Source organism: Strongylocentrotus purpuratus, unplaced genomic scaffold (assembly GCF_000002235.5).
Source record: "Strongylocentrotus purpuratus isolate Spur 01 unplaced genomic scaffold, Spur_5.0 spur5_scaffold_1, whole genome shotgun sequence".
In the NCBI taxonomy this organism is placed as follows: domain Eukaryota; kingdom Metazoa; phylum Echinodermata; class Echinoidea; order Camarodonta; family Strongylocentrotidae; genus Strongylocentrotus; species Strongylocentrotus purpuratus.
In genome coordinates, this window is record NW_022145594.1 from 9,167,880 (window position 1) to 9,186,394 (window position 18,515).

At 38.8% G+C, this 18,515-nt stretch overlaps 1 protein-coding gene across 1 annotated transcript in view; it reads right to left on the minus strand.

The window, feature by feature from the left end:
* Nucleotides 1-17,451: 17,451 nt before the first annotated feature.
* The window catches only part of LOC100888693 (checkpoint serine/threonine-protein kinase bub1), a 29,857-nt gene continuing 28,793 nt past the window's right edge, over nt 17,452-18,515 (minus strand). Inside the window, exon 7 of the mRNA XM_030977620.1 lies at nt 17,452-18,000. The gene's annotated coding sequence lies outside the window, so the exon portion shown is untranslated. The remainder of the gene's footprint in view (nt 18,001-18,515) is intronic.

Consider the following 18,515-nt stretch of genomic DNA (forward strand, 5'->3'; position numbering starts at 1 on the left):
GATTATTATTTTGGGCATTTACCGGTAAGTATATAGTGACAAAATGCGTTTTCAACTTCGAAGGCTTTTAAAACTATCGTATGAAAATCTAACTAAAAAATGACTTACACGGTTTCAAAGGTGCGATATTACTATGTATCTCTCATATAAGTTTACATGTCGAAGCAAATTATCTGGGTCTTACTGTTTCAGATTCAATCTGTTGCCTTATACGGGTTTATGGGCATCACGAGTATAACTGGACAAAAATGCGGTTTATATACTTTAAAAGCTTTTAAAACTATTGTATGACATTTTAACTAAATAATGATTTACACCATTTCGAAGCCGAATTCCTGCTCTTTACCCTAAATGTCACACGTCGAAACTTCTTGTTTGGGTCTTATTGTTTCAGATTGAAATTAGGGCTGAAACGGCGGCATATCGAAAGGCTTATCCGATCATTAATAATCCTCGTCTGAATACAGTTTTCCACCACCCGCGCAAAGCGCGGAAGCTTTTACGTTTCATTAAATCATTAGAGAAAAAAGACGATTCGTTGTACCGTTTTTGACTCTTAATCCTTGTCTGAATTTCAAAAATATTTTTTGTCTGCACCTTTTTCTTTATACGTCCTCTTTCTTTTCTTTCCTCTCTCTTTTTGGCCGGCGTTTTTTTTTTTTTTTTTTTTTTTTTTTTTTTTGGGGGGGGGGGGGGGGCGCCCCCACTGCCCCCTGGCTACGCGCCTGCGGTCAGATGAACATCTTTTGATACTTTGTCCGCTCCCGGAAACTCATGGGTTGAAGGCAAATTACGGTCAGATAATCATTCAGGGGCCCGCCTCAGGCCCCTGGTGGGGTCGAGGGTGCGGAAACCCCTGAATCTCAGGAAACCCCTGAATCTCAGGGGTTTCAGGCATTTTGATTACGGTCAGATAAACATATTTTTATACCTTATTTGTGACACTGGCAGGACACTGATCGGCGTGAGGTCCAGCGGGCGGAGCCCCCAGAAGCTCAGTGGGGTCTAGGGGGCAGAGCCCCCGGAAGCTCAGGGGTTAAGGCATTTGATTACGGTCATATGAACAAATTTTTATACTTTATTTGTGACACTGGCAGGACACTGATTGGCGTGAGGTCCAGCAGGCGGAGCCCCCAGAAGATCAAGGGTTTTAGGCACTAAATTGCGGTAAGATTAGTATCAAGGGGCCTGCCCAAGGGCCCTTGGTGGGGTTCCAGGGGCAGAGCCCCCGGAAGCTCAGGGGTTTTAGGCGTTTAATTACGGTCAGATGAGCAATTTTTGATACCTTATTTTGTTGTGACACCGTAGTTACTATTCTTTCTCTCTTGCTCTCTTTCTTTCTATTTCTCTTTAAAATGCTTTTCAAAAAAAATTGGGGCGGGGGGGGGGGGGGGGGGGGGGGAGCTGGAGGCTCCCGATCCCCGCCGTTCCGCGGGCCCTGACATGTAGGCATCTCAAGAAGCATATTTCTTGCCTGGCTGTTAATTTACAAACGCATACAAAGTATAATTTACTAAAGAATGAAGAAAAATCTCGGAAAATTATGTCATTTCAGCATTATGTGTAAACCACCGTTAAGGAATTAGAAATAAACCACGTTTAAATTTTATTTTTCCCGAGCCCCCTCCCCGATCGAAAAATTCGCAACTGATCTCCCCTACCTTTCTTATTTTTTTTTTCTTTCCCTTTCTCTCCTCTTTCCTTCCCTTCCCTTCTCTCTTTAAGGTTTGATGGGGGGGGGGGGGAGGGGGAGGCAAGGTCATTTCGGCCCCCACCCTTCTCCACACGTTGTTGGCGGTATTAACTGCAAATGATCTATTTCCCCTTCTTTTCACTTTTTTCCGGTCCCTTTTAGCTCTTTTTTCCTTCTCCTTCTTTCCCTCTTTTTTTTAGCAAGGCGGGGGAGGCAAGGGCATTTTGCCCACCCCCTCCCCGATCCACAACTTGTTGGCGGAAAAATTGCAACTGATACCCCCTTCTTTCTATTTCCTTCCTCCTCTCTTATTTTTGTTATTGGGGGAGGGAGGGAGGGGGAGGCGAGGCTCTTTCGCCCCCCCCCCGATCACTTCTTCCCCTTTTCTTCCTCTTCTTTCTTTCCCTTTCTCTCCTCTTTCCCTTATTTTCCTTCTCTCTTTCTCTCTTTTTTTCCTCCTTTTTTTCCCTCCTTTTTTTTCCCTCCTTTTTTTTCCCTTCCTTTTTTTGTCCTTCTTTTTTTTCCAGGGGGGGGGGGGGGTGAAGCCTCTTGCCCGAAAAAGTAATTTTCTGGTTCACAATCCGGCTTGTGAGCGAGCAAAAATTTAAGCATATTATGTATTTTGTAAAAGTGTTATTTATCACCAAGATAAAACGAGAAGAGATATCAAAAATTCATATTCGGGCAGCTCGATGTGTCCCCCATTACGCGCGAAAGCTTTTTAACTTTCATTAATTATTAGAAAAAGAAGACGATTTGTTGTACCATTCTCAACTCTTATTCCTTGTCTGAATTCAGTTTCCTTCCCCCCTCCCCCTCTCGTGCGAAGCGCGGAAGTTTTGGCCATTTTATTAAATTCTTAGAGAAAGAAGACGATTCGTTGTACCATTCTCGCCAATCCTTGTCTTAATTCAGTTCCCCCCACCCCCCCCCCCCCGCGGAAGCTTTCACCTTTCATTAATTATCAGAGGAAAAAAACGATTTGTTGTATCATGCTCGACTCTGATTTCTTGTCTGAATTCAGTCCCAACAGTTTTCAACTTTTAAAGCTCTCAAAACTATCGTATCACATTTTAACAAAATAATGACCGACACCATTTTAAAGGTGAGATCTTATTATTTACTCTTATATATGTCACCTGCTGAAGCAATATTTGTACAGTAGGTCTTTCTGTTGAAGAGTGAATTTAGGGCTCAAACCGTTAAAAACGGGGTTTATTATTTTGGGCATTTACCGGTAAGTATAATTTGACAAAATGCGTTTTCAACTTCGAAGGCTTTTAAAACTATCGTATGAAAATCTAACTAAAAAATGACTGACACGGTTTCAAAGGTGCGTTATTACTATGTATCTCTCATATAATTTTACAAGTCCAAGCAAATTATCTGGGTCTTACTGTTTCAGATTCAATTTATAAAGCTCAACCCGCCATATACGGGGTTTATGGGCATCACGAGTATAACTGGACAAAATGCGGTTTAGATACTTTAAAAGCTTTTAAAACTATTGTATGACATTTTAACCAATCAATAATTAACACTATTTCAAAGCTGAATTCCTGCTCTTTACCCTAAATGTCACATGCCGAAACTTCTTGTTTGGGTCTTATTGTTTCAGATTGACATTAGGGCTGAAACGGCGGCATATCGAAAGTCTTATCCGCGTATCATATCAAGATTCAAGATTCAAGAGAGAGAGAGAGAGAGAGAGGAAGCATTGATATAGATATACAAAAAGAGTCAACCTCCACTTCACTACGGAACACATATCTTAAGACATTTAATAAATAGTAAGATAAAGTGATCCGAATATATAAGAATACAATATTTATAATATATAATCATGAAGGTAGTACATTATGTCAAGATTGTAGGCATTATGACTATCTCAAGTCATGCTGCTTTACATGATAATTTCCTCTCAGATTAAAATGCATGACAAAAATACATGGACATAATAATGGAGAAAATCAACAGCAGAGCTAAACAACGGATGTTTGTAACCCCCTAAGCTGATAAGGTGGAAAACTTTCCTACCCTAATCCCTGCAAATTTATTTTACTGGGTGGGTAGAAAATAAGTTAACAAATAATCATAATTATGTCGCTTACAGGTGAGAACTTCGTGTTGTTTGTGCAATGTAGATGTGTATGGAATTTGGAATAAAAGAATAATGGCCCAAATAAGTTTTCAACTTTGAAGGCTTTTAAGACTGTCATGTGACATTCTAACTAAATAATGACCTACGTCATTTTCAAAGCTGAAAGCATGTTCGTTACTTTCATGTCCTATGCAGACGCGGATACACGATTTTCCAATGGGGGGGGGGGGGGGGGGGGGGGGGTGAGGGGTGAGGGGTGAGGGGGCCGGAAATTTGAAAAATGCGCAGACCGTTTTTTCAACTCAACATACCAATACTGACAAGGCAGGGGTTAGGAGGACACTTTTTTTTTTGGGGGGGGGGGGGGAGGTCTCGAAATTTGAAAATTTGACATTTTGTTCCGTTGGGGGGGGGTGAGGTCACCTTTTTAAGGTCACCCATTGACATAATTTTTTTGTTTTGTTTTGTTTTGTTATTAACAACAACAACAAAAAAGCACAAAAGGGGGGGGTTTGCTCCAAGATACACACAAACAAAACCGAAGGGGGGGTTCAACCCCCCTCCCCCCTGCGTACGCGCCAGCTCGTCTGAATACAGTTTTCCCCCTCCCGCGCGAAGCGCGGAAGCTTTTACGTTTCATTAAATCATTAGAGAAAGAAGACGATTCGTTGTACCGTTTTTGACTCTTAATCCTCGTCTAAATTCACCCCCTCCCGCGCAAAGCTCGGAAGTTTTTACGTTTCATTAAATCATTAGAGAAAAAGACGATTCGTTGTACCGTTCTCGACTCTAATTCAGTTACCCCATCTCCTGCGCGAAGCGTGGAAGCTTTGACATTTAATTTAATTATTAGAGAAACAAGACGATTCATTGTACCGTCCTCGACTCTTAATCCTTGTGTAAATTCAGTTAAAGCTTCCGCGCTTCGCGCAGGAGATGGGTTGACATTTAATTTAATTATTAGAGAAACAAGACGATTCGTTGTACCGTCCTCGACTCTTAATCCTTGTCTAAATTCAGTTAAAGCTTCCGCGCTTCGCGCAGGAGATGGGTTGACATTTAATCTAATTATTAGAGAAACAAGACGATTCGTTGTACCGTTTTTGACTCTTAATCCTTGTCTGAATTTCAAAAATATTTTTTGTCTGCTCCTTTTTCTTTATACGTCCTCTTTCTTTTCTTTCCTCTCTCTTTTTGGCCGGCGTTTTTTTTTTTTTTTTTGGGGGGGGGGGAACGCCCCCACTGCCCCCTGGCTACGCGCCTGCGGTCAGATGAACATCTTTTGATACTTTGTCCGCTCCCGGAAACTCATGGGTTGAAGGCAAATTACGGTCAGATAAGCATTCAGGGGCCCGCCTCAGGGCCCCTGGTGGGGTCGAGGGTGCGGAAACCCCTGAATCTCAGGAAACCCCTGAATCTCAGGGGTTTCAGGCATTTTGATTACGGTCAGATGAACATATTTTTATACCGTATTTGTGACACTTGCAGGACACTGATTGGCGTGAGGTCCAGCAGGCGCAGCCCCCAGAAGATCAAGGGTTTTAGGCACTAAATTGCGGTCAGATTAGTATCAAGGGGCCTGCCCAAGGGCCCTTGGTTGGATTCCGGGGGCAGAGCCCCGGAAGCACAGGGGTTTTAGGCGTTAAATTACGGTCAGGTGAGCAATTTTTGATACCTTATTTTGTTGTTACACTGGTAGTTAACTATTCTTTCTCTCTTGCTCTCTTTCTTTCTATTTCTCTTTAAAATGCTTTTCCAAAAAAAATTGGGGCGGGGGGGGGGGGGAGCTGGAGGCTCCCGATCCCCGCCGTTCTGCGGGCCCTGACATGTAGGCATCTCAAGAAGCATATTTCTTGCCTGGCTGTTAATTTACAAACGCATACAAAGTATAATTTACTAAAGAATGAAGACAAATCTCGGAAAATTATGTCATTTCAGCATTATGTGTAAACCACCGTTATGGAATTAGAAATAAACCACGTTTAAATTTTATTTCCCCGAGCCCCCCCCCCGATCAATACGCCAGTGCCCCCAACCCCCCCCCCCCCCCCCCACGATCAACACTTTGTTGGCGGAAAAATTCGCAACTGATCTCCCCTACCTTTCTTATTTCTCTTTTTTTCTTTCCCTTTCTCTCCTCTTTCCCTTCCCTTCCTTCTCTCTCGTTAAGGTTTGATGGGGGGGGGGGGGGGGGGAAGGGGGAGGCAAGGTCATTTCGGCCCCCACCCTTCTCCACACGTTGTTGGCGGGATTAACTGCAAATGATCTATTTCCCCTTCTTTTCACCTTTTTTTCCGGTCCCTTTTAGCGTTCTTTTTTCCTTTTCCTTCTTTCTCTTTTTTTTTAGCGGGGCGGGGGAGGCAAGGGCATTTTGCCCCACCCCCACCCCGATCCACAACTTGTTGGCGGAAAAAATTGCAACTGATACCCCTTCTTTCTATTCCTTCCTCCTCTCTTATTTTTTTTTTATTGGGGGAGGGAGGAAGGGGGAGGCAAAGCTCTTTCGCCTCCCCCGATCACTTCTTCCCCCTTTTCTTCCTCTTCTTTCTTTCCCTTTCTCTCCTCTTTCCCTTATTTTCCTTCTCTCTTTCTCTCTTTTTTTTTTCCTCCTTTTTTCCCTCCTTTTTTTTCCCTCCTTTTTTTTCCCTTCCTTTTTTGTCCTTCTTTTTTTTCCCGGGGGGGGGGGGGGGGGGTTTGAAGCCTCTTGCCCGAAAAAGTAATATTCTGGTTCACAATCCGGCTTGTGAGCGAGCAAAAATTTAAGCATATTATGTATTTTGTAAAAGTGTTATTTATCACCAAGATAAAACGAGAAAAGATATCAAAAATTCATATTCGGGCAGCTCGATGTGTCTCCCATTACGCGCGAAAGCTTTGAACTTTCATTAATTATTAGAAAAAGAAGACGATTTGTTGTACCATTCTCGACTCTTATTCCTTGTCTGAATTCAGTTTCCTTTCCCCCTCTCGTGCGAAGCGCGGAAGTTTTGGCCAGTTTATTAAATTCTTAGAGAAAGAAGACGATGCGTTGTACCATTCTCGCCAAAGAATCCTTGTCTTAATTGAGTTCCCCCCCCCCCCCCCCCCCCCCCCCCCCGCGGAAGCTTTGACCTTTCATTAATTATTAGAGAAAAAAAGACGATTTGTTGTATCATGCTCGACTCTGATTTCTTGTCTGAATTCAGTCCCAACAGTTTTCAACTGTTAAAGCTCTCAAAACTATCGTATCACATTTTAACAAAATAATGACCGACACCATTTTAAAGGTGAGATCTTATTATTTACTCTTATATAATGTCACATGCCGAAGCAATATTTGTACAGTAGGTCTTACTGTTGAAGATTGAATTTAGGGCTCAAACCGTTAAAAACGGGGTTTATTATTTTGGGCATTTACCGGTAAGTATAATTTGACAAAATGCGTTTTCAACTTCGAAGGCTTTTTAAAACTATCGTATGAAAATCTAACTAAAAAATGACTGACACGGTTTCAAAGGTGCGTTATTACTATGTATCTCTCATATCATTTTAAATATCAAGGCAAATTATCTGGGTCTTACTGTTTCAGATTCAATCAGTTATAAAGCTCAACCCGCCATATACGGGGTTTATGGGCATCACGAGTATAACTGGACAAAATGCGGTTTACATAATTTAAAGGCTTTTAAAACTATTGTATGACATTTTAACTAAATAATGATTTACACCATTTCGAAGCTGAATTCCTGCTCTTTACCCTAAATGTCACACGTCGAAACTTCTTGTTCGGGTCTTATTGTTTCAGATTGAAATTAGGGCTGAAACGGCGGCATATCGAAAGGCTTATCCGCGTATCATTAAGATTCAAGAGAGAGAGAGAGAGAGAGAGAGAGAGAGAGAGAGAGAGAGAGAGAGAGAGAGAGAGAGAGAGAGGAAGCATCGATATAGATATACAAAAAGAGCCACTTCACTACGGAACACATGTTATCTTAAGACATTTAATAAATAGTAAGATAAAGTGATCCGAATATATAAGAATACAATATTTATAATATATAATCATGAAGGTAGTACATTATGTCAAAATTGTAGGCATTATGACTATCTCAAGTCATGCTGCTTTACATGATAATTTCCTCTCAGATTAAAATGCATGACAAAAATACATGGACATAATAATGGAGAAAATCAACAGCAGAGCTAAACAACGGATGTTTGTAACCCCCTAAGCTGATAAGGTGGAAAACTTTCCTACCCTAATCCCTGCAAATTTATTTTACTGGGTGGGTAGAAAATAAGTTAACAAATAATCATAATTATGTCGCTTACAGGTGAGAACTTCGTGTTGTTTGTGCAATGTAGATGTGTATGGAATTTGGAATAAAAGAATAATGGCCCAAATAAGTTTTCAACTTTGAAGGCTTTTAAGACTGTCATGTGACATTCTCACTAAATAATGACCTACATTATTTTCAAAGCTGAAAACATGTTCGTTACTTTCATGTCCTATGCAGACGCGGATACGGGATTTTCCAATAAGGGGGGGGGGGGGGGAGGGGACCGGAAATTTGAAAAGTGCGCAGACCGTTTTTTCAACTCAACATACCAATACTGACAAGGTCATATTAGAATCACCATACCGGTACCTACAAGCAGGCACAATTAGGAAAGGGGGTAGGCTCACGTCACGTCCCTTATTCGATATAAACAATCCCGGTGTTTAAGTTATACAATTTTTGACATTTTCATCGGGGGGGGGGGGGGGGGGCTGGAAACTTGAAAAAGTAATTTTCTGGTTCACAATCCGGCTTGTGAGCGAGCAAAAATTTAAGCATATTATGTATTTTGTAAAAGTGTTATTTATCACCAAGATAAAAGAGAAAAGATATAAAAAATTCATATTCGGGCAGCTCGATGTGTCCCCCATTACGCGCGAAAGCTTTGAACTGTCATTAATTATTAGAAAAAGAAGACGATTTAATTGTTGTACCATTCTCGACTCTTATTCCTTGTCTGAATTCAGTTTCCTTTCCCCCCTCTCGTGCGAAGCGCGGAAGCTTTGACCCTTCATTAATTATTAGAGAAAAAAGACAATTTGTTGTATCATGCTCGACTCTGATTTCGTGTCTGAATTCAGTCCCCCCCCCCCTCCTGCGCAAAGCGCGTAAGCTTTGACCTTTAATAGTTTAATGAATTATTAGAGAAAGAAGATGATTCGTTGTACCATTCTCGACCCTTTTTCCTTTTCTGAATTTAATCCCCCACTCCCGCGCAAAGCGCGGAAGCTTTGACCACATAGTTTAATGAAATTATTAGAGAAAGAAGACGATTCGTTGTTCCATTCTCGTCTCTGGCTACGAGCCTGCTTTAAAGCGAAAATGAAACAATCATGATTGTGTAGCACACAATTATGTTCGGAGGAATGGAAAAGAAAAAAATATATATATTACACCAACCATGGATAAAGCACGCCCGGGAGCGTGGGCGGAGTGTCATATCATAGTTTTGTGTTATGGGGCGAGGGGTCGTATAACGACCAAGCGATATTTTGCAATTTTGAATGCTGACATTAGCCTATGCACTCTAGGAAATCCCTAAGCCCAATATGTACGTTCTTCCCGCTATATATCTTTCTAGCTTTATTTCTAAATTTCCTGGGGGACGTGTCCCCTATCGGGTCCAGGATCGCCGCCCCTGTGATTACTACCAACATGAGTTCAAATACAAGCACAAGCGAGTTGGTATGCGCTGAAGCCAAATGAAGAGGCCCCTTTACCGTTAATTTAAAATTTGACTGTTGAGTATATAGCTTCTATTAAAAAGACATCCAAAATATTGTGACCTTTTCAAATCTCTCACTATTAAAGAGGCTCCCCCCCCCCCCCCCCCCACTCAGTGTTATCTAGGGTACGCGCATGTATGTTCCATCTCTTTGAAATCACCCCTCAATCTCCGGTGTGTAAAGTCAGTACGGGCCGGACTTTGTTGCGTGAAAAGTACTCCTTTACCGGAGATTTTGGGAACACGAATTCGGTCCCTTCGACCCCGGATTGGGAGGGAGGGGGGGGGGGGGGGGGGGCTTTTTCTTCTCTCTCTCCGTTTCTTTTCTCTTCTTTCTTCCTCTTTTTTTTTGCGCCGCCAATAGGGGGGGGGGGGAAAGGCCGTTTCGGCTCCCTCTCTGCATCCGCCACTGCTATGCCGAATATTTTTGTCTGGGTTTAACTATTTCAAATTGAATTTAGAGCTCAAATAGGCATATACGGGGTTTATTTGGGCATTACGAGTAAAAATGCATGGCCAAAATGCGTTTTACATTTTTGAAGGCTTTTATACCCTAGGTAGGTCTCATATAGCAGCGCACTCCCTGTCAGGGGGCAAGGCCGGTACGCATTTTCAAAGTAGGCTACGGTTAAGGAGAACTAACTCCACAGAATAACTTTGGTTTCTGAGAGATCTATTGCATTAATCAATATTCTTGCCCATCAATCTACAAGATTCTAACCAATGTGTACGAGAGAGGCATATATAAAAAATAAAGTACAGTTTCTCAGCAAGACATGGGCACATGGGCCTGGGAAGCGGGGGTGCTGGAATTTTTTTTGTCTGATGTATTTAATGTATATCATTATGCTTCGTGTACGAAATTGTCACACAGCCGACAGCCACAAATGACGCTTTCTTTTCTTCTTTTTTTAAAAACTTTCTTTCGCAAAATCATATCAGATGTATCCCTCGAAGAGAATTGTTTATTAACTTTTTGTATTCATCGTATAAATCTTCATGAAGGTTAACAGTATTAATTAATAAAAAAGGTTAATTGTGAGGAATATAATGACATAACCGAAGCTACATGTCAGGTGCTACTAAGTCATGAATATTATGTTTACTGATACTTCCTCACAAATGACATTAACTTTTCAGTACATAGTTTTCACTGTTAAAACCTTCAGGACGATTTCTTCGATGAATGCAAAGAGTGGCATAAACAGAATTTCGCCTCGTCACACAAAAAGAGACAGATTAATAAGATTTAAATTCAAGGAGCAACATCAATAGTAATCATTCACGTTTAACATGACGCCAAATAGGCAAATACACATACTTGCTTTTTGAGCAAAGCCTTGTGAAAGTTCATATCATGTATATATATATATATTTTCTGCTCGTACCATGTTTCAAATTAATACACAGACTGTATTACGTGTTTGATTTTCTCTTATAAGATCCAACTGAAGGGCATGAAGGAATGTACAGTGGAAATTTATTCCTAGCAGTGGGACCAAAAGTTGATATAATGAACTTACTTCCATCTAGATGAATATTTCTTCTCCAGAACTAAACCACATTTCATATCATTGCTGGTCTGTAAATGAATGCTCGAAGATGAATAAATGCCTACAAGAATACAAGATAATAACAAGCCAATAAATCAACTCAAAAGTAAGATATGGGAGAGTTGCATCCAATAATCAAAATATTGTGCACCAATCTATGACGTAACATCTTAAACATTTTGTTGAATTATAAATAAAAAATTATGCAGTGTTGTTTGAATGGAAAGATAAACACCTACACACTGAAACATCGCTGAAGTAAAATGTATCTTTCTGAACATTTGAGAATTGAGAAATTGCTGTAATAAAGTTGAAGCTATGTTAAAGCTGGTACTATTTCATAAAGGTCAGATAAGTTTTATTCATTGTGTTCCTGTCTTTTAGTGATTGTGAAGTGGTGATCACATTAAGCTAATAGATGTAGAACAATTAAATTTCTTAAATTGCCAAGGAAACCATGGATAAATGGGATATTTTTGATACATGCAAATTATGGTTAGACGATATTGGGCGGGAAGGTAAGCTTGCTACAACTTCTGTAAAATATTTAATCTTCACAAAGATCAGTCGCTCAGACGAACATATTAGCACCAGACGGGAAAATGCACCTTGACATAATGACTTAGAAAGAGAAAGAAAGAAGGAGAAGAAGAAGAAAGGAATTATATATATATGATTGATTGATTGATTTTTATTTGACAAGCTTCCAACATACAACAATATACAATAATAACAGATCAAAATAAGTCAGCTTGAACAGGATAACCCACGAAAGCTCGAGAGCTTATTTCCAGTGGGGTCCCTTACAGACACGTATAAAATTAATAACTTAAAATAGTAATAATTATTTACAGACAGCTAAGAAAAATAAAAGAATTCATATTCAAGATAATAATAATAACAACATTAAACTGATGATAGAAATGATAATAAGTACAAGAAGAAAAGGAAGAAGGAGAAGAAGAAAAGGAAGGAGGAGAAGAAGAAAAAGAGGCGGAGGAAGAAGAGGAAAATAATGATGAATTTGTAGAATTTCTATAACGTACGAAAACATAAGTATATACAAAATAAAAAAGTATGAACCGGCAGAAGAATACAAATTTCAATCATATAACATGTCATTTACTTCTCTTATCCGACTGTCAAGTATTAGGTATTCCTTTAATTTCCTCTTAAAATGAGCATAGTTTTCTATTTCCTTTACACCATTGGGAAGGGAATTCCAATGTTTATGGCATTGTAATAAAACGAATTTCCAATACTACCTACTCTTTCTAATAAGTTAAAGTTGAATCGTCTATTTCTTGTATTATAATCATGTACGTCAGTAACAAGATCGAAGTTGGATCGAATATAATGATTCGACCTAGTATATTTTATGCACGTGATGCAATACGAGTTGTGTTTGATCTTTGGTCGACTTCAAGAAAACCAGCTTTAGAAAGTTCGCTGTAGCCAACATGAGTTCTTGGACCAGAACAGTTGATAAATCTCACCATTTTGTTCTGTATAATCTTCAACTTCTTTTGATCTGACTTGTTTATGTTACTATACCATGCAGGGTTACAATAGTCAAATAAACATTGAACAAGAGCAAAACAGAGTGTACGTCTTGCTTTTAAATCCATACAACTTTGATACATGTAAAAATTTCAGACAAGAATTTGCTTTTTTTACAACTGATTCTACTAAAGATGAAAATGAAATTGCGCTAGCCAACTCAATGCCTAAATACGTCACAGACTCTTTTCTCTTGATTACTTGATTATTGTGTGTCACTTTGAATTCAAATGACTTTTTAGAACTACTTTTAGAACAAAACAAAATGCTTTCTGTTTTTCCCAAGTGTAAAGAAATCTTATTATCAGTCATCCAATCGACACACGTAGACAGCTGTTCACTGAGCTTTTCCTCAATATATTTAGGATCAGGATTTGAATAGAGTAGTACGCTGTCATCTGCGTACAATAATAGTTTAAAGTCTTTTATACAAATACACATATCATTTATATAACTTGAAAATAGAATTGGGCCTAAAATGCTTCCATGAGGAACACCGCATGTTATAGGCATTAGTTTGGAACGAATATCATGAATGGGCACTACTTGGTGTCGATTAGATAAGTAGGATCTGAACCAATCTAAACATGCCTTATTAAAACCCATTAGTTGTAACTTCTTCAATAAGACGCAATGATATATAGATATATCAAGGGCGTATCTACGAGGGGGTTTAGAGGGATTAACCCCCCCCCCCCCTTGGGCCTCGCCGCTACGCAGCTCTTGGACGAATAGATGCCAGGAAAACATCACTATACGGGGGTTCAGAATAGCAACAAAAATCGCCTCGCTGCTCGTGGACGATGCTCCGCATCATCATTGGGTCAAACTCCCCCCTTGGCAAAAAGCTAGATCCGCCCATGTGTATACGTGTATATATATCTCCGCACCCCCGGTGAAAAAATCGTTCTCATGCAGGGCCCTGCATGGGCCCTGCCATTTTCTTGATTGTTTGACGTACTACTATGTGCAGTCGTTTATCAACTAAATGTAGTCAAATTAACGGATGCTTCCTTCCCAGGTGTTTGTGGTGTTTAAGCATTTCAATCACCTTTGTACTCCAAATGCCAGAACGCAAATCGTATCAAGATATATTACACAGTGAATGAATTTTTAATATAAATCAGTGAACACATATATACAAATTAATAACATTCATAAAATTCGCTTAACAGCTAACAGTTGCTTAATTCTATTCCACAATCATCATAGGGCTAGAGGGAAATATAAAAGATAGGTAATATATGGGAGGATAATAGTGCAGACAGTACAGGAGATCCAGGAAAAGTGTGAGATAGAGAAAGACAGGGAGAGAAAGGGAGAGAGAAAGGGAGAGACAAAGAGAGACAAAGCGGGAGATAGAGAGACAAAGCGGGAGATAGAGAGAGATATATATATATATATATATATATATATATATATATAAGATAATGCTGAGGATCGATGAGAGTGTATATCAGACATATCGAAAATAAAGTAAAAAGTACAATTTCGACAGAGAATACTGGTTGTAAAAATTAATAAATTACATTTTACATTTTCATTGGTGAGTTATGGATAACATATATTGTAAATTGATAGGTATGTATGCAATCAGATGAAAGACATGAAATGTGGCAATAGACCGGCTTAATAACATATTCAAATGTATGGATGTTTCTTTCCTGGGTGACGATTTATTCTATTAACCTGTTATTAATGAATGAACATTACTGTAATATTCTGAATCCAGTCTGCATACATAACTTGTTGCTATGTCTCGGGCAAGCTTTTGGGTTGTCAAGATCAACCTTAGTTTGAAAGTATGCATAAAATCTGAATATGTTAGTAAGCCGGTCTATTCAGTTAAAAACAAACCACTTTTAAGATTCTCTTTAAAAAGGACATCTTAGACCTCGGACTAAATCACTTTCTTAAACCCTTTTTCAGCAAAAGCTTAAGCCCGACGTCAGGTTTAAATTTTAGTAGAATTTGGATCTATATATTATGTTTGTCCTCCCAGGCAATACTAATTACTGTATATGCAATTTATATTCTGACTAATGAAATACAATAATATTGTTCGTCACAGGCGAATGAAATCAATCATGGCGACCTTAACAAGGCACTTCGCAATGAAGTAGACTTATGCATGACATTTAATTACATTAACAAGCTGGCACATTGATCGTGAAGACTAGACAGCTTGTCCTGGTTGGATCAACGAAACAAAGAAATGTATCTGATCTACAGTTTTACTTCAAAATAGCTCCTAAAACAGACGAGAGCAGAACTTGTTAGCTGTTGTGGAAGAAGCATCAACAAATAGGTCACTTTTTGCAATGTAATCAAAATTGAATGCAAACGTTCATGTGAGGTGCCCGATGAATCATTTCATTCACTTGTTATTGTATTACACATTTCCAATAGTCAGAATTCGAACTGCATACATTAGTGGTTGCTTGCCCTATCAAACAACACATAATATATGCAATTTGCATTTTGACTTTTGAAATACAATTATTCATAAAATGTGAATGAAATAATTCGTACCGAGGCACTAAAATATGAATTTGGTTACATTACGAAAGTGGCCTACTAAAGTAAACTAGTATATTATATGGTTCATGGATTTGCAAGCTATCATGTGCAGGGGCGTCGCTAGACCTTTTTTAGTGGGGGGAGGGGGGGGGGGGGTGTAGAGGACACCGTTTACCAACAAAACTAGCCACCAATTACTGACACAATTAAAAGTCCCAATATCTACTAATTTAACCCTATAAACCCGGGGCCGAAGGCAAAATTGTTTTTTCCTATGAACTATCTATAGTACTTGCGTGTGCGCAAATGGTCATTTTCCTCAACGACATAAATATACAAATTATTTTGTCATAATTTTTTCAAATAAGAAAACCCTCTCAAAACAAGCACCCAAGATTTAGAACATTGCTGAACAGATTTAAAGTCAAAGTCAGGGAGAAAATGGGACACTACAAAGAACAGCGTCTATTGAAACGCTGTAAAATTATCATTTTCATTTGATTAAAAAAAATATCATATTTAGTCTGACGCTCAAAATTACGCAGAAGGTTTAAGATACCCTCATTAGGAAATACCAACATCCTGAATCTCACATTTTGAACAAAATTAGACCATTTTAGCTAGGTCACATAACTAAGTCATCCGATGGTAAAGAGGAAACTTACTAAAGATGACATTTTAACCAGGCAAGTGGGAATTTTACTACTCTTACTTACAAAGTAATTATAGCAAATATATATTTTCTTGAACACAAGTTAGTTTCACCACACAATGAAAGCCTAAGTGAATACATTTTAGCAACATTTTTGGCATCGGCAAGTGAACGGATGAGTAAATAACTCAATATTTTCACATTTAATAGAAGAAAAAAAAATGTAACATGAAAACAATCTTCTTCAGTCTTCCATCAGCTTTTGTTTGAAGAGCACAATAAACAACGTCATTTAAAACTGGTGAAACTGGTAGATATATGTGAACCGGCAATATTGAACAGCTTAACAATAAAGTTAAGTTCTGGTCATGCGATTGCATTGTGAAAGAAACGTTTTTGGAATCGATCAGGACAGGTTGATCATCTAGCATATAAAAGTATTGGTGTGTACTGCAAGGTTCTGGAATCATCAAAATGATAAGAAATTTGGCCCAGTCTTGGTAAAGTTACAAGCACTGTACACAGAAAGATGTAAATATGGGACTACATGAACATGTTGCGTAAAAATTGAACCTCAATTTCTATTGTTACATTACATGCCATGTTTAGAATATTAAGGCATTTGAAGATCCATGCTTTTCAGGGAACATTTTCATCTGATGTTCTTCCACACTTGCATAATACAATGATAAAGCTCACAAATTATTTTCACCTCTTCCCAGAACTCAACCTTCTCTCTGAACATGAATACCTAAATAGATGGAAAGTCTCAAACGCTGGCATATTTTAGGGCATATATAGATGTATTTATTTGTTGTGTAAACCAAATTATTATAATGTAAATCTAATCTGAATGAAAGATATTCCTAACACGAAAACAAGCATTTTTATATTTTTGCTGATAAATACTGGTGCAACTGGCAGATAAATGTGAACCATTATTGAACAGCTAACAGATGACTATAAAGTGCTACATTATACCAGTAGCAAGGCTATCTGGCAAGTTTTAATGAGATGTCATGACAAAAATAAATAGTCTAATAAAGAATTCTTAAAAAAATTTTGTTGATGAATTATATGTGTGAAGGCATAGGTATAATTTTACTATACCGGTACTTAAAGAAGCTCACATAAAAAATATAAAAAAGTAAATAAATAAAAATATCAAAAAAATTCAACCCCAAAAACCATGGCGTCCAAGTATTCGACTGTAATTAAGCCTGGGAGTGTACTCGAGTACCTCATTACACGGTTATGCACAGCCTTACTTTAATAAGTGTTAAAGTACAAGTCCACTCCACTGAAAAGTTGAGTCGATTAGATAGTCATAAATCTATACAGCCCCCAAATAACTTGGTTTTGGAAAATGGTGCTCAGACTTATTTTTAATAATTTTGTTTAAAGGCCATCTGTACTAGTTTGGCCAGAGGGTATTAGACCACTCAGCGAGGTCAATGACAGGTGGCTCACACTATGAACATGACGGACAAAGAAAGCGGACAAAATATACAGTTCCTCAGGTTGACAAACAATTTTTACATAATAGCAGTGAAGGGATGTTCCTTTGTCTACCTGAGGAACTGTATATTTTGTCTGCTTACTTTGTCAGTCATGTTCATAGTGACATCAACTCAGCTCTCAAATAACATAAGAAATATAGGACCATGGGGAACCAACAGGCACCGATTGGGGAAGTTTTCTATATAGAAGGAGCATGTAGCTGCAAGTAGTGCAGTAAGGCTTTAATGAGCAAAAAACAAGTGAATGATCGAGCTGGTTCTCCTCACAATGCATTACGCGACATTTTTTGTGACGTAGGCTGCTCACAACACAGACAGAGGCGTATACGTCACAACTGTGCGGCAAATTTAAAAGTTTTGCTTGAAAAAGATTACTTTCTCAGATTCCTTCCGACCGAACAAAGGTGACAGGGTCGATTGTGGCAGGGCGAGGCAACATGGATGTACTTGCTGGTCGACATAACTGGCATAATTTTGAAAGGCTTTCCTCTATAGGGATCCCATACAGATGAATTCTCACACTCTCACCCATGTCTTGCATAATTTCCTTGAAGTGTGTTGGACAGTTTAGTCTTACAAATCAAGACTGCATGTTCACTAGAACAGTCCACGTTGATGACTTTCCCGCAGCCGAATATACCCTGAAAAATAAATAAAAAATTAGCACATTGTAGAATTGTATTATGCTCTCAAATCAAATCTAGCGAAAATTATGAGTTGAACGTAGCATACATGTACACGCTACAAATGTACTTGCATCATTTGCAAATTCATGACATGAGATGCCCGAATGACTATATACATGTATTAGTTATGACTGATGAGCCGCCCCCCCCCCTCCACTCAGTATTATTTAGGGTACGCGTCTTCTGGCCATATATAAATGACTTCCCTGATGCATACAATTACTATACAAATTATACGTTCTGTATTATAATTGTGTCTTAGTTTGTAATGTCCTGTATACGTCTTGCATTTTATCTCGTTACTCCAAGTTACAGGATTCTGTGAGATACGAGCTGCACGTGCGCCAATCAGTGTGCCTAGTCCGTGTGTTGGCTGACCACGGGCAGCCATTTTTTATCAGTTAAAATTTCATATTCTTTGAAATTTCACGCTCTACAGGAGATACGTGTAACTGTATTCAAATTAATAT